The following is an 11,908-nucleotide window of genomic DNA, read 5'->3' as shown; positions in this document are numbered from 1 at the left end:
CATCTATTTTATAGTCCACACTTGAGTTCAAAAGTGAAAAAAGGGAGATTAGTGTGGTTGAGGATATTTCTTAGATGACTTCATTATCTTAAGGTTTTTGAATGATAACTGAAACAAGCTGGCATCATGAGTGACACAAGTACAACTTCATGAGGCCGTGGTTTGAACTCATAATAATTCACTTGTATACATGTGTATATGTGCATACAAGAGCATAAGCAGTGAAAGTATCCTGAACCCTTTGCTGACAAGCCATCACATAGAGATACTCAGCTCTATGAAATCTCTCTGTGTTCACTATTGTAACACATGCAGTGTTACCCTCAAACTGAAGTAAAACTCATGCAGGAATTAAGGCAGATGTATCAGCAAAATTGAGATTATTTTAATTAGTATCACTTTTATGATTGGTGTCACTTTTATGATTGATGAAGAAGATTTAAATATTAAAAATGTTTGTTCATTGAAGTTGCTTCAGACTGTGGCTGATTGTCTGCAAGCAAAGGGCATGAAAAGGTAGACTGACTATAATGTGGACAAAGAGAGCAGCAGGACAGCATCTGATAATCATAGAATCAATAATCCTTTGAGCTGGTTGATCACAAATGCATCTGGATGAGTATAAACCAGCATGGCTGGACAGACAGTCCAAAGAAACTACTGATACTGTTCAATAAAAGATCAAGGACAGGATATGTGTTGAGGAATCGAAAATTCTTCTGTCTAGGACTTGTGTTGTGGCTCCTACAGTGCTGCTTATAACTTGAATTGACTGTAGGTTATCCATGGACATTTAATATCATGGAAAAGGGTTCTAATAATCATAATCCCTCTGCACATCTGTCTTGCTTTCTGCATGCTCAGTTTGCCTGTTAGAACCTGCTATTCCACACACAAGTTAACAGACGTTGCCAGCAAAAAGCTTTAAAAACCTTATGAAGAACATGGATTTGCATGAGGTCTCTGGTCTATTGTTTCAAGGAAATGAAATGAATAGGAAATTAAATAATCACAACAGTTGTTTATTGCTTCAAAAGAACAAAGTGCAGGCTCTTCCATGGAAGAAAGACCTAAGTGTGGGTTTGTAATCTTATGCTCAGATGTCTGAGGTATGTTTTGTTTCACTTTGTTGTGTTACCATTGTATGAAAGAGGGCATTGCAACATGAAAAACGGAGAGCACAAGGAAGCAATTCTTTCCTGCTGTTTCCAGTTTGTGTGATTTTTTAACACCTTTGTTGGAGACCAAATGTCTGGTGTGACTCAGTCAGGATTCCTCCCGGGCACTTTGGTAAAGCATTTTCAGTTTCCTGTTGCAGTTTGCTGCTTACATACAAGTTAAGGTAAAATTAAAAAAAAAAAAAAAATAAGCAACTGCTATCATCTTGTGTTCCAGCTGGTGAATCTCAAAGCAGTAGGGTCTTTGTGGTGTTTGTAGGAAGTCTCTCACACAGGTGCTGTACTCTCTCAAATTGTCCCCACTTTTAGCAAACTCCGCTAGACTTTGCACTGTTATATTTTTGAATAATATTTGGGGAAAGCAGTAAAAAATAAGTGATTATTTGCCACAAGCCTGTTGTGCAGAGTTCTGCCATTCTGGAGAAGAGCAAATGTGGAAATGTTCCTTTTGGGCGTGGCAGGTTTGGCCAGTCCAAGGCAGCCTCCCGTCACAGGGCTGGGTGTGCCAGCCCCACTCTGGGCTGATGGCCCCAGGGCTGAGCTCGCCCAAGCCATGGGGCAGCACTGTCCCACCACAGCCCTTGGTGGCTTGCTGGGATGCTCTGCAAGGAGATCCATTTCTTCCTGCCTTCACCCCACCAGGGCTGGCCCTTGGGAGGGAGGGGAGGTGTTTTGCTGTGGGTGCAGCACGAAGGGCTGGCCTCAGGAGCACGGATCCTGGCGGAGGCAGTTAGGTGGAGCGGGTTTTCCTGCAATTGTAGGGGAGATTTTCCTGTTGTGTTTCAGCCACAACTGTCTTGCAGTTGCAGACGCAGTCAGTGCTGCCACAGGATTACTGGGACAGTGGTGGGGTCTGCTGCCTGTCCCAGCTGGGCTGCTGGTGGTTTCTGGAGGGTCAGCGTGGTCCCTGTCTCCGCAGCAATGTTTCCCACAGAAGATGTAGGGCGGGATCCAGCGGTGGGTATGCGGCTGGGTGGCTTTGTGGGAGTGGAGCAGATGCATATGTGTATGCTTGCCATGGCAAGTAATTTAGGAAGTATTTTATAATGTGTTTAGCAGTCCTAGGGAGGAGTTGAGGTTTGCTCTGTTGCTGTGATGAATTACCTTCTTGGTGCTGGAAAGTCTGGAAAAAATGGAACATTTTTCATCTTGAGTTCTCAAACAAGGACTTATTGTCTTGTTAGTTGTCATAAAACCAGTTAGAGAGATAAAGAGGCATTAGCATCTGCATAGTGTTAACAACATCTGGAACATTATAATTCTGTATTTAAAATAACAGATGAAGGCTGAGATACATGTTTACATGAGAAAAATTTTAAAACTACAATCATTCCCTGATGTCTGCTTCAGTCTTGCGCAAAGTCTTTCAAATTCCATTTGTTTATTTATTTATTTGTAAATGATGAAGTTACATAACCTAAAGAAGTGACATGTTTCAAGTATGATGGCTGAGAGGTGATGTTTTTTCAAAGGATGTGCATTTGGCACCAGTATGCTCAGACTGATGGTCTGGTCACTATGGTTATTTTGCATGCAAATTCTATATGCACAAAAGCCCACAAAATGCAGCATACATTTAGGAGAATCAGCAGCATGTATAGCTCGTAGGTACCGAGTGTGACTTTCCCAGTAAAGTATTTCAAGAAAAACAGTTGTCTGAGGATAAGATGACATTCAGTGATGTTGGAAAGAAAGTATTTACTTTTGAAAGTAAGTATTTACTTACAAAGCTGCTGGAAGAAAAAGCTGGAAGCTGTGCAGTAACTCTTTCTCAAGTGCTACTCTAGTTAGTACAGTAACACTGACCTGTTTGCCAGCCAACAGGAAATACTCAATTTTGTTCTATTTTTTTTTTTTTTTTTTTTTAGATAAACTGTGAGGCTTTTTTGATGAAGAGCATCTAAAGGGATACAATAATTAAACTATTGTTTTCTCTTCCATTCTCTTAAAAGCTACTAAGCTGTTTTGTGAGTGATAATAAGAACCTTTATTTAAGAGGCACATTGGTGGTATTGATACAGTAATTCAGAAGCAGAACTATCCAAATCCAGAAAAGATCCCTGCTCAGCTGGAAAGAGGTTGCTCTGGGATCATTCTACTGCAACTCAACTCAGTTTTCTGTGTTTCCTCTTGGATTTTTAACTAGACAACAATAGAAATTAAGCATATCTTAAGATATTTATTGGAAGCAAATTTGGCTAAACAACTGATCATTGAGCACATAAGAATAAAAAAAAGAATAGATGTTAGATTCTCTTTTCTCTTTTTATGGCTCAAGAGCACTGGAAAGAGTTAGTTGTTAATTGACGTAGTCTTAATTTCTTAAATTCTAAAGTTCCTTTCATACCTGGAATAAAATAAACAGATCTAGAAAGCACAGATCACTTAATACTAAAGAAAATCTCATATAGTTTAAATCAGATGGCTTTAGAAGTGGCCATTTCTTTCCACTGATTTCCAAGGGATCCTATAGAGACCTGTTCAAATGAAAGCCAGCACTTGCATTTAGGAACCACTATGCAATAAGAGAGAAGAACTGCATTCTCATATTTTTTCAGTTAGTGATTTGCTAACAGGTACTTGCAGATTTCTGTTCTGGACTACTGAGCTGAAGAATGCTCCTAAAAATCATTCTGCTGGTGGTGAACAGGAGCCTGGTACCCCAAGCTGTGGTGGCAGAAAGGTGCCCATGGTGGCCCCAGTGACACCAGTAAGACAGGAAATGTCCCCACACCTCTCAGAGCAGGACTCAGGGTCTGACAAGGGCCTGGGTGAATATTCTCCTTCCTAATGGAGTAGTCCTCCTGCTGATTCCCATTTTATTATTTTCAGACCCAGGAAGCGTGAGCTAGGTGTTTCCTCCACTGGTGAGAGGTTTCTGTCAGGCATCTAAAACAGATAACCTTCAGACCACAGATATGACTTGTTCTTTATCTTCCATCTTCCCATGGATCACAGCTAATTTCCCCTTCTAATGACCTGGTTAAAATCTTGAGTTTTAAATACACCAATGATCTTAGGGAGTTCAGTGTACTGAGAGTACAGCAGGCATAAATTAGAAGGAGCTCTTCAGTGTTAGACAGTAGGGTGGGGTTTTGTTTTGCAATAGCCAGAATCTGTTTATATTCTTTGTAAATCTGCAGGGTAGAACTTATGAAAATATGTTCATTCCTTTAAAAAAATCTTTTATAGGCTTTTTTGAGGATTGCATATGAAGACCAGGGAACAGGACAGTGAGAGGTCAACACTGTGTATTTTGTAATGTGATTATAAATATTAGGAGCTTTAGTTCATCAAAAACACATATTGCAGGTACTTTAAGTTCAGAGCCCTATGTGGTGGGTTGAGGTCACATCTTTATATTTGTACCTGTTCCTGGGAATTATTGATGTTATTTTAAATGCTCTCTCTGATAAGAAATCAGACCCAGATAAGAAAGCGTAAGAATAGCAGGCTATCCTCCTGTGAGAAATTAAAATGTGATTATCTAGGTGAAGACAGTGATTGTGAACTTTAGTACCCATGATTCCCTTTACTTACTGTGGGGAAGGAATTCATAGAACAACCTGATGAGAAGAGAAGGCAATAATTTCTTTCTGCCACCTCTGAAAACTCGCAGTAGTTTAACAGCTACAGAGTTTCCAAGCTGCACTAACATATCTGTGTGTGACCCATCGTGACTAGAAGGAATGTGTTGGAACACATAATTTCTGAGTACTTCTGTTGCTGTATAGTCTATGTTAAAAATCAGGGTGTACTGTGTCACCTAAGGCATTACACAAGCTGGGGAAGTGTGGGAGATTTCCAGCTCTACCCTGCAACCAAAGCCTTATAAAAACTGGTGGGTTTGGGTGGGTAAAATTATTTTACCTTCCTTTTGTTGTGGAGTGGCATCTATATCAAAGAAGCTGTTAGCTTGAAATGAGTGAGGAAAAAAGAGTGGGGTGGTACAAAGCAATTTGATCCCTTTGGTAAGTTTTTGAGGTTGCTCCAGTTGTTGTTTTCCATGCTGCCAGTATCAGACCAAGACGTGAACTTGATATTTGTTCCTATACAGCAATGATATACCCCAGAATAAATACCATTTTCTCAAACGAAGAGTGTGAATTTAGTTGAGGAGATTTTTGGAACAGACTCTCAACCACAAATTTAATTGGAGGTCAGTGCTGATTCACATGTGCTAAAGGTTGAACAATTAATTGCTTTCCTTCCCCTGAAGAATTTTGAGGAAATATTAAATCTTGTATCTAAAGAATGTAAAGATACAGGAGTTGCAAGAACAAGAAAAATAAAGACCAAAAAGCTTTCCAAGTGTATAGTAGTATAGGTTAATGTGCACATGTAATATTGTAGCTAATATATTACTATATATAATATTACATCAGCAATATATTGATTGCTTTGGGATTTACAGGTCAAGATTTTTTTGTAGTCTGTTAGTTTTTGAGCCTTAGTTATTGTTTTATCTCCCATGAGCAGGAACATATGATGTTGTGTCAAAAACTTTAATTCTGTGAGATGTTCTTGTCTCACCGCATAACATAACAGGATTCATCTTTTCAAAAATATATTCTCCTGCTAGCATATGTTTCAACCAGAAAGGGATGTTATAACACTGCAAACAGCATAGCAGGTGTGCTTTTCCTGTATTGATATAATTTAAATGTTGCAATTATCTCAACGTTATGGAACCACTGCATGTAGACAAGGCAGATTATCATTCTTCTGTCAACGAAAATGTATGAATAGGATGAACTTGTAATTTTTTTTCATACTGATCATTTATTTTTGCATATTGGGAGCTGTTGAACAGACACTAGCCTCTGAATATTTATTAATTCTCATTGCTTTGATAAAAGCCAGGGGGAAAACAAGCATTTGCTTGCTTCAGGGTGTGTGCAGCTTGCTTTCTTTACTGCTACAGAAGTTTCCATTAAACATTTCTAAAAAAGATTTGATGTTGGATTATTAGTTCTTTTTGCATTACTCACTCAAACCACTATTTGCATGAATATCTCACTAGCTGTGCTGTTGGCAATTGCTAACATTATGGGTATCCACAAGCTTCAGTATCTGTACTGCAGAAGGTAAAATCTGTCATGGACTAAGGACCACCTAGGCTATGCAGGAGTTCATTGCTTTGATCACATTTGAAATGTTGATTGAATGGGCTGTGGAACAATCATATTCACTCTGGAGAGAAAAGTTGTTCCCCAGAAAATTTTGTGTATATCCTAGAAAACGATAGAAAATGGCAAAATTCTTCTTTTTTTCTTCACTGTTAACAGAAGAAAATGAAAGCTGGGTGTTTTTCTATAGCCTGTAGCAGATTTATCAAAAGAACAGAAGATAATAATTTTAGTTTTATTGTGCACTTAATAGAAAAGTGTTGTGACTTCAAAAACTACAGCTCTGTATTATGGTAATAACCTGCTTAAGCATTCCGTATTTTACTCAGGAATCTGTGGGTGCTGACTGCAATACCCTTGTACTATAAACCTAGGATACATACATGGACATTTGTATGCAAGCATAACTCATTTTATTGCATTACATACTTACATACTTATATTTTGTATTATAATTTCTTTTCATATTCATATAATGACATTTTAATAAATTTCATTTTCTATCTGAAAAAGTTGTCAAGTGTTTTCAACAAAAATACTTAGTCTTCAGGTGTTCAATCTTGAAATTAGCCAGTGGTCTTGTGTCCATCCTGTATATGAGTTTGGAGGACCAGGATTGAAATGGCCTTACTGTAACAGCCATTCCATAGTAGTCTTAACACAGTAAATTGTTAGAAAACATGACTACAAAAAATGCTATTCAAGCCTGCTTAGGAATATTTTGCCTATAATTCACCAAACCGCTGCAAACTGTGATTCTACCAGAGGGGATTTTCAAGAAATTTTGGAGCATGTCACAAGTCCAACTCTTTTACCCAGTGCTACTTAGTTAGTAAGATGCTTAAAATTTCTAGAATGGCCTACAGCTGCTTCCTCCTTCAATGGACTGAGCTCACTACAATTGAAATTAATCAGCTTTATTCATGCCATGAGCTCCACCTTTACAAAAGGACATGGTTTTCCACTGCTTTTCCACTCCTGTTCTCACCTCTCCTGAAGGATGTAGGATCAGCTGGAATAGAAGAAGAGCAGGAGACACTGTGTGACATGCTAAAACATTGCCTGCTAACTTTATTGTAGTAGCTAGGGATTTATTCAGTGTGGAGAGAATTCTGTAGTGTTTCACTGACCAAAAGTGATCTCAATATACTCATATATATATACTCAATATACTAGAATTTTTGACACATTCATTTATAAGTGTAGTTTTATCCTTGTGGTGAGTTGACCCTGGCTGGATGCCAAGTGCTAACCAAAGCTGCTCTGTTACTCCCCTCCTCAGATGAGCAAGGAAAATAAATACAATAAAAGGCTGATGGGTCAAGGTAAGGATACGGAGAGATCACTCACCAGTTACTGTCATAGGCAAAACAGAATCAAATTGGGAAAATTATTTTAACTTTTTACCAATCAAATCAGAATCAGGTAATGAAAAATAAAATACCTTCTCCTCCACTCCTCCTTCCCAGGCTTAATTTCACTTCTGATTTTTCTGCCTTGTTCTCCCTAGCAGCAGTAGGAGATGGGGAATGGAGGTTGCAGTCAGTACATCACACATTTTTTCTGCCACTCCTTCCTCCTCAGATGGAGGACTCTACCCTCTTCACCTGCTCTGGTGTGGAGTCCATCCCATAGGAGACAGCAGTTCCTACAAGAACTTTTGCAACGTGAGTTTTCTTCATAGAGTGTAGTTCTTCTTCTTCACAAACTCTCCAGCGTGGGTCCCTTCCACAATGTGCAGTCCTTCAGGAACAGGCTGTTCTGACACGGGTCCATCACAGGGTCACAAGTCCTGTCAGGAATCTGCTCCAGTATGGGCTTCCCACAGGATCACAGAGTCCTCTTGGCATTAACTTGTTCTGGTGTGAAATCTTGCAAGGGCTGCAGGTGGATCTGAGATCCACCATGAACAGCTGCAGGGGGACAGCCTGCCTTATCATGGTCTTCACCATGGGTTTGTGTGGAAAAATTCACGTTGGCAGAGGTTTATGTCCAGAAACGCAACAGAAGTATTCTGTAACTTTATTCATGAACAAAAGGAGAGGCCATTGGGAATTTCTCAATGGGGTCTCAAATTGTTGGAGGACGCAACCTCCTTTTCAGCCCAATTTTCCTGGCCACATCACCCTCTCCCTTTCCCCATTGGCTAAAGCACTTGGAAGGTGCAGACTTCCCAATTCACCTATTATATATTCCCCTTAACATGCACACACAAACCCACACACTCTTTATATAACATAGCTCTATTAAATCTTTGTTCTTCTTCTCAAAGTTGTGAAATTTAGCACAACCTTGGCAGAGCAGCTTTCCATGTGAAATAGTAGCATATTTTGAAACTCATGATTTCTCCTGTTACTCCCCTACCTACAAGTCCCTGGGCCCCATTTACAAGCAGATTCACACCATCTGTTTGTAAAGACACATTCATCTTATTCCTTTCAGGTTACAGGGAAATCTGCACCTGGAACACCTCCTCCCTCTCCTTATTCACTGTCCTTTTTGTCTGCAGAGCCGTTTCTCTCACATACACTCACTCCCTTCTTCTCTGCTTGCAGTTGCTTCTCTGCAATAGCTTTTTTTTTTCGTTTCCTAAATCTGTTATCTCAGAAGTTATTCCAGTTGCTGCTGGGCTATGTCTTGGCAAATTAAGGTGTTAATGCCACCTACAAAATATGTCCTGTTTGTAAGCAGAGGCACAGAAATGCTAATTCCACTAGGGTTAGTAGACTCTTGCAATGAACTAGATTGATGTTGGGATTTTATTTAGTGCGTGTTTAAAATATACTGCATAACTAATCATTGTGTGCCTGAGGGGATGTCACAAATTCAAAGTTACTTAAGTATATTTTTGTTGTTTAAATAACATTTGTTTTGCTAATCTCTTTTATTTTGATATCTGCTCTTAAAATTACCTCCTGTGGTTAGAAAAATAACTCCTGTAATTTCAATGACATTTTGGTAATATAATTTCCTGTCAGTAATTCCATATTTTTGCAAATAGGAAATTGTGTATTTGAAATTCCTTCATTCCTTTCTGCATCTGGAGGCTATGTGCATTTCAATTTTTGAGCTAGGTTGAATATGGAATACAACTGTATACACATATAAACAATGCATATTGTGTTTCTGCCTAATCTTCCTGTTTGCTGTAGCTATGGATTCTCTACCATTCTCAAGGAAGAAAGGAAAACCGAAACTCAGTATGAAACCTTAAGGCAAGGGCCAGTGAGTTTGAAAGATTTTGTAGCTGGATCATCAGCAGGCTGGTCTGTACTTTAGGCACCTACTTAAAAGTGAAAGCAGAAATTCAATGGATTAATCATTTGATTGTCCAGAAAATGCAGCCTGTCTTTGGTGAGCAGCTCTCAAAGGATTCATTATTCAGTCCTAGATGTGCTGTGTTTTGACTTACTTGCAACTGCAAAAGAAAAGGGGGAAATGTAATTTTTTTTTTTATTTCTATCAGTGTGCTCAGCTTTGTTTACCTTGGAAGATAGGTTCTTATTCCAAGACTTTTACAGTCTGAGATCAGATTTTGGCACCCTTGCTCATACTGAATAGCATTAGTTAGGGCTCAGCTGCTGCTCATTCAGGTCAGATAGATTAGAGTTAGGCATCAATTGAGATGGTGGTATTTGTGTAGAGCCCCAATGGTGATTCAAACATCTTTCTATGAGGCAGTGATGCAAATGTTTTTCTGCTGCTTCTAGCTGTTTATCTATACATCTCTTTGATATGAGTACCATAAAAAAGACTTTGCTTTTAAAAAAAAAGTTCTTTGGGAAGAAAACAGAATGAATGAATCTGTTTGGCACATGGAGGAGGAGAAGGAATTTTGTACAGAAAAGTTAGCATAGAAGAAAGCCCTGTATTCTGAACATGGTCCTGAGAAACAAACCTTAAAGGCTGGCAGGTTTTCACAGGGCTGCCAATAGATGAGAAATGATTAGTTTGTCTTTTTAAACATTGTCTCCTGCCAAACTCAAATCCCCTTCTCCCTTTTCCAGTGCAGTATTCAGCCTGCAGGATAAGAGGATGATGAGGTAGACAGTTGTGGTGTGGAAGGGATTCAAACAATGTGAATGAGATTTTGATCTTCTGGGACTTCTGTGAGACAGAGAGTGAAGAGGAGGAAAGACAAACTGGTCTTCATTTGCAGAAAAGGCTTTAATCTCTTCTGTGCTGTATGGCTATGGCTGAGAGGGGAGTTGTCTTCCTGCTTATATTAAATTTCCAGACACTTAATTTTGACCAGATGCACCGTGCAATTATGGCAGCTGATGGATAGCTATAAATGAATTAGTCTTTGGCAAACGGAACTTTATTTCAAAAAAGATCAGCATCATGGAAGATACAGGAAAGCAAATTTTGTGATAGGGTCAGTGAATTTTTTAAATGCTCAGATTTCTTAGCAGAATAAAAGGATGCATTAGTGCAAAGAGGCAACGTATCCTCCTTTCTAGGCATACCTCTGGAATAGACGCCTTGCTGCTCTTCCCACACAGCAAGGAGGACTAAATACCAATGGTGAGGTCTGAGCCTTGCCTCTGTTAGCTGAACTTTCCTTTTTGCTTTGGTTCATGTTGGGGTTATAGGTAGCATTCCTGTCACTGCCACCATGCTCCCTACACTAATTGTCGTGAAGTACAGAAGATTCAAGCCTGCTTGGTTCCCAAGGCTGCTAATGAGCCCTGAGCTTTTCTCACCCTTAATGAATCAAGGTTTGTTTGTGGGGGATTCTTGTCCTTCTGTCTTTTTCCCTGGCCAGGGGAGGAGTCAAGAGTTCACACAACTGAACAATGACTTTACAGTGTAAAGACGATGCAGCTGTGCCGTCTGAAGCCATCCTCAGTTATAAGCAACAAAGCTTAAATAGATTGTACTGTGAAGAGGTACAGCTCTCTGAGTGTGAAGCATAGCTTTTGCTTCTGCTTCACTGACCTGTCTGCTTGCAGCAGTGACGGGCCCTTGACGAGAGCTTAGGCAGGGAGAGTCGCGTAGGGCGACTCTTTCAAAACCATTCTCTGTAACACTGAGCACAGGAAAAGAAGAAAAATGAAGTTTCAGTTGATCTCTGATGGGGGTGTACCGCTGCCTTCTCCAGAAAATCCCATGCCCTCCATTCAAAAATCATTGATTCTGGTCCAAATCCACTTCAGGGGTTTAATAAGGTCACTAAAGTAAGCCATAGTTCGTATGTTTTAGCAGTAGAGAGTACTCATACAAAAGTGGATGCTTACACAAACTCCTCCTAAGCAAATCACACATTTCACTATCTTACTGTCTAGAGGCTTTTCTTGTATTAGAGGTTGGGATCATCACTAATTTGCACTAAGCTACTCTTTGGCATGTACCTAATTCATCTTCATTTCGGCATTTCAGTCAAACAATGTGTGCTCCTGTGGCTATATTAATCTTGCTACAAACATGTATGTGATATACTTTTTGGCATATGTAAACAGGTATATATGCACAAAAATATAGGTGCACATAAATACAGCTGCATGGATTGTTAAAATACATAGGAGTATATATTATATATGTCATACATATATGTAGGATATCACATGCTAGAAACATTATTCTATGTGTTTAAATCCA

The 11,908-nt window shown here is 39.3% G+C and overlaps 1 protein-coding gene across 2 annotated transcripts in view; it reads left to right on the top strand.

Moving 5' to 3' along the window:
- The first annotated feature begins 2,013 nt into the window (after positions 1 to 2,013).
- MID1 (midline 1) overlaps positions 2,014 to 11,908 on the top strand; it is a 105,741-nt gene continuing 95,846 nt past the window's right edge. For both annotated transcript variants that reach the window (XM_041472492.1, XM_041472491.1), the window contains exon 1: positions 2,014 to 2,135. The gene's annotated coding sequence lies outside the window, so the exon portion shown is untranslated. The remainder of the gene's footprint in view (positions 2,136 to 11,908) is intronic.

Source organism: Pyrgilauda ruficollis, unplaced genomic scaffold, assembly GCF_017590135.1.
Source record: "Pyrgilauda ruficollis isolate IOZ18807 unplaced genomic scaffold, ASM1759013v1 scaffold29, whole genome shotgun sequence".
Taxonomy (NCBI): domain Eukaryota; kingdom Metazoa; phylum Chordata; class Aves; order Passeriformes; family Passeridae; genus Pyrgilauda; species Pyrgilauda ruficollis.
Note: the sequence above shows the minus strand (reverse complement) of the source record. Positions and strands in the feature narration are given on the sequence as shown.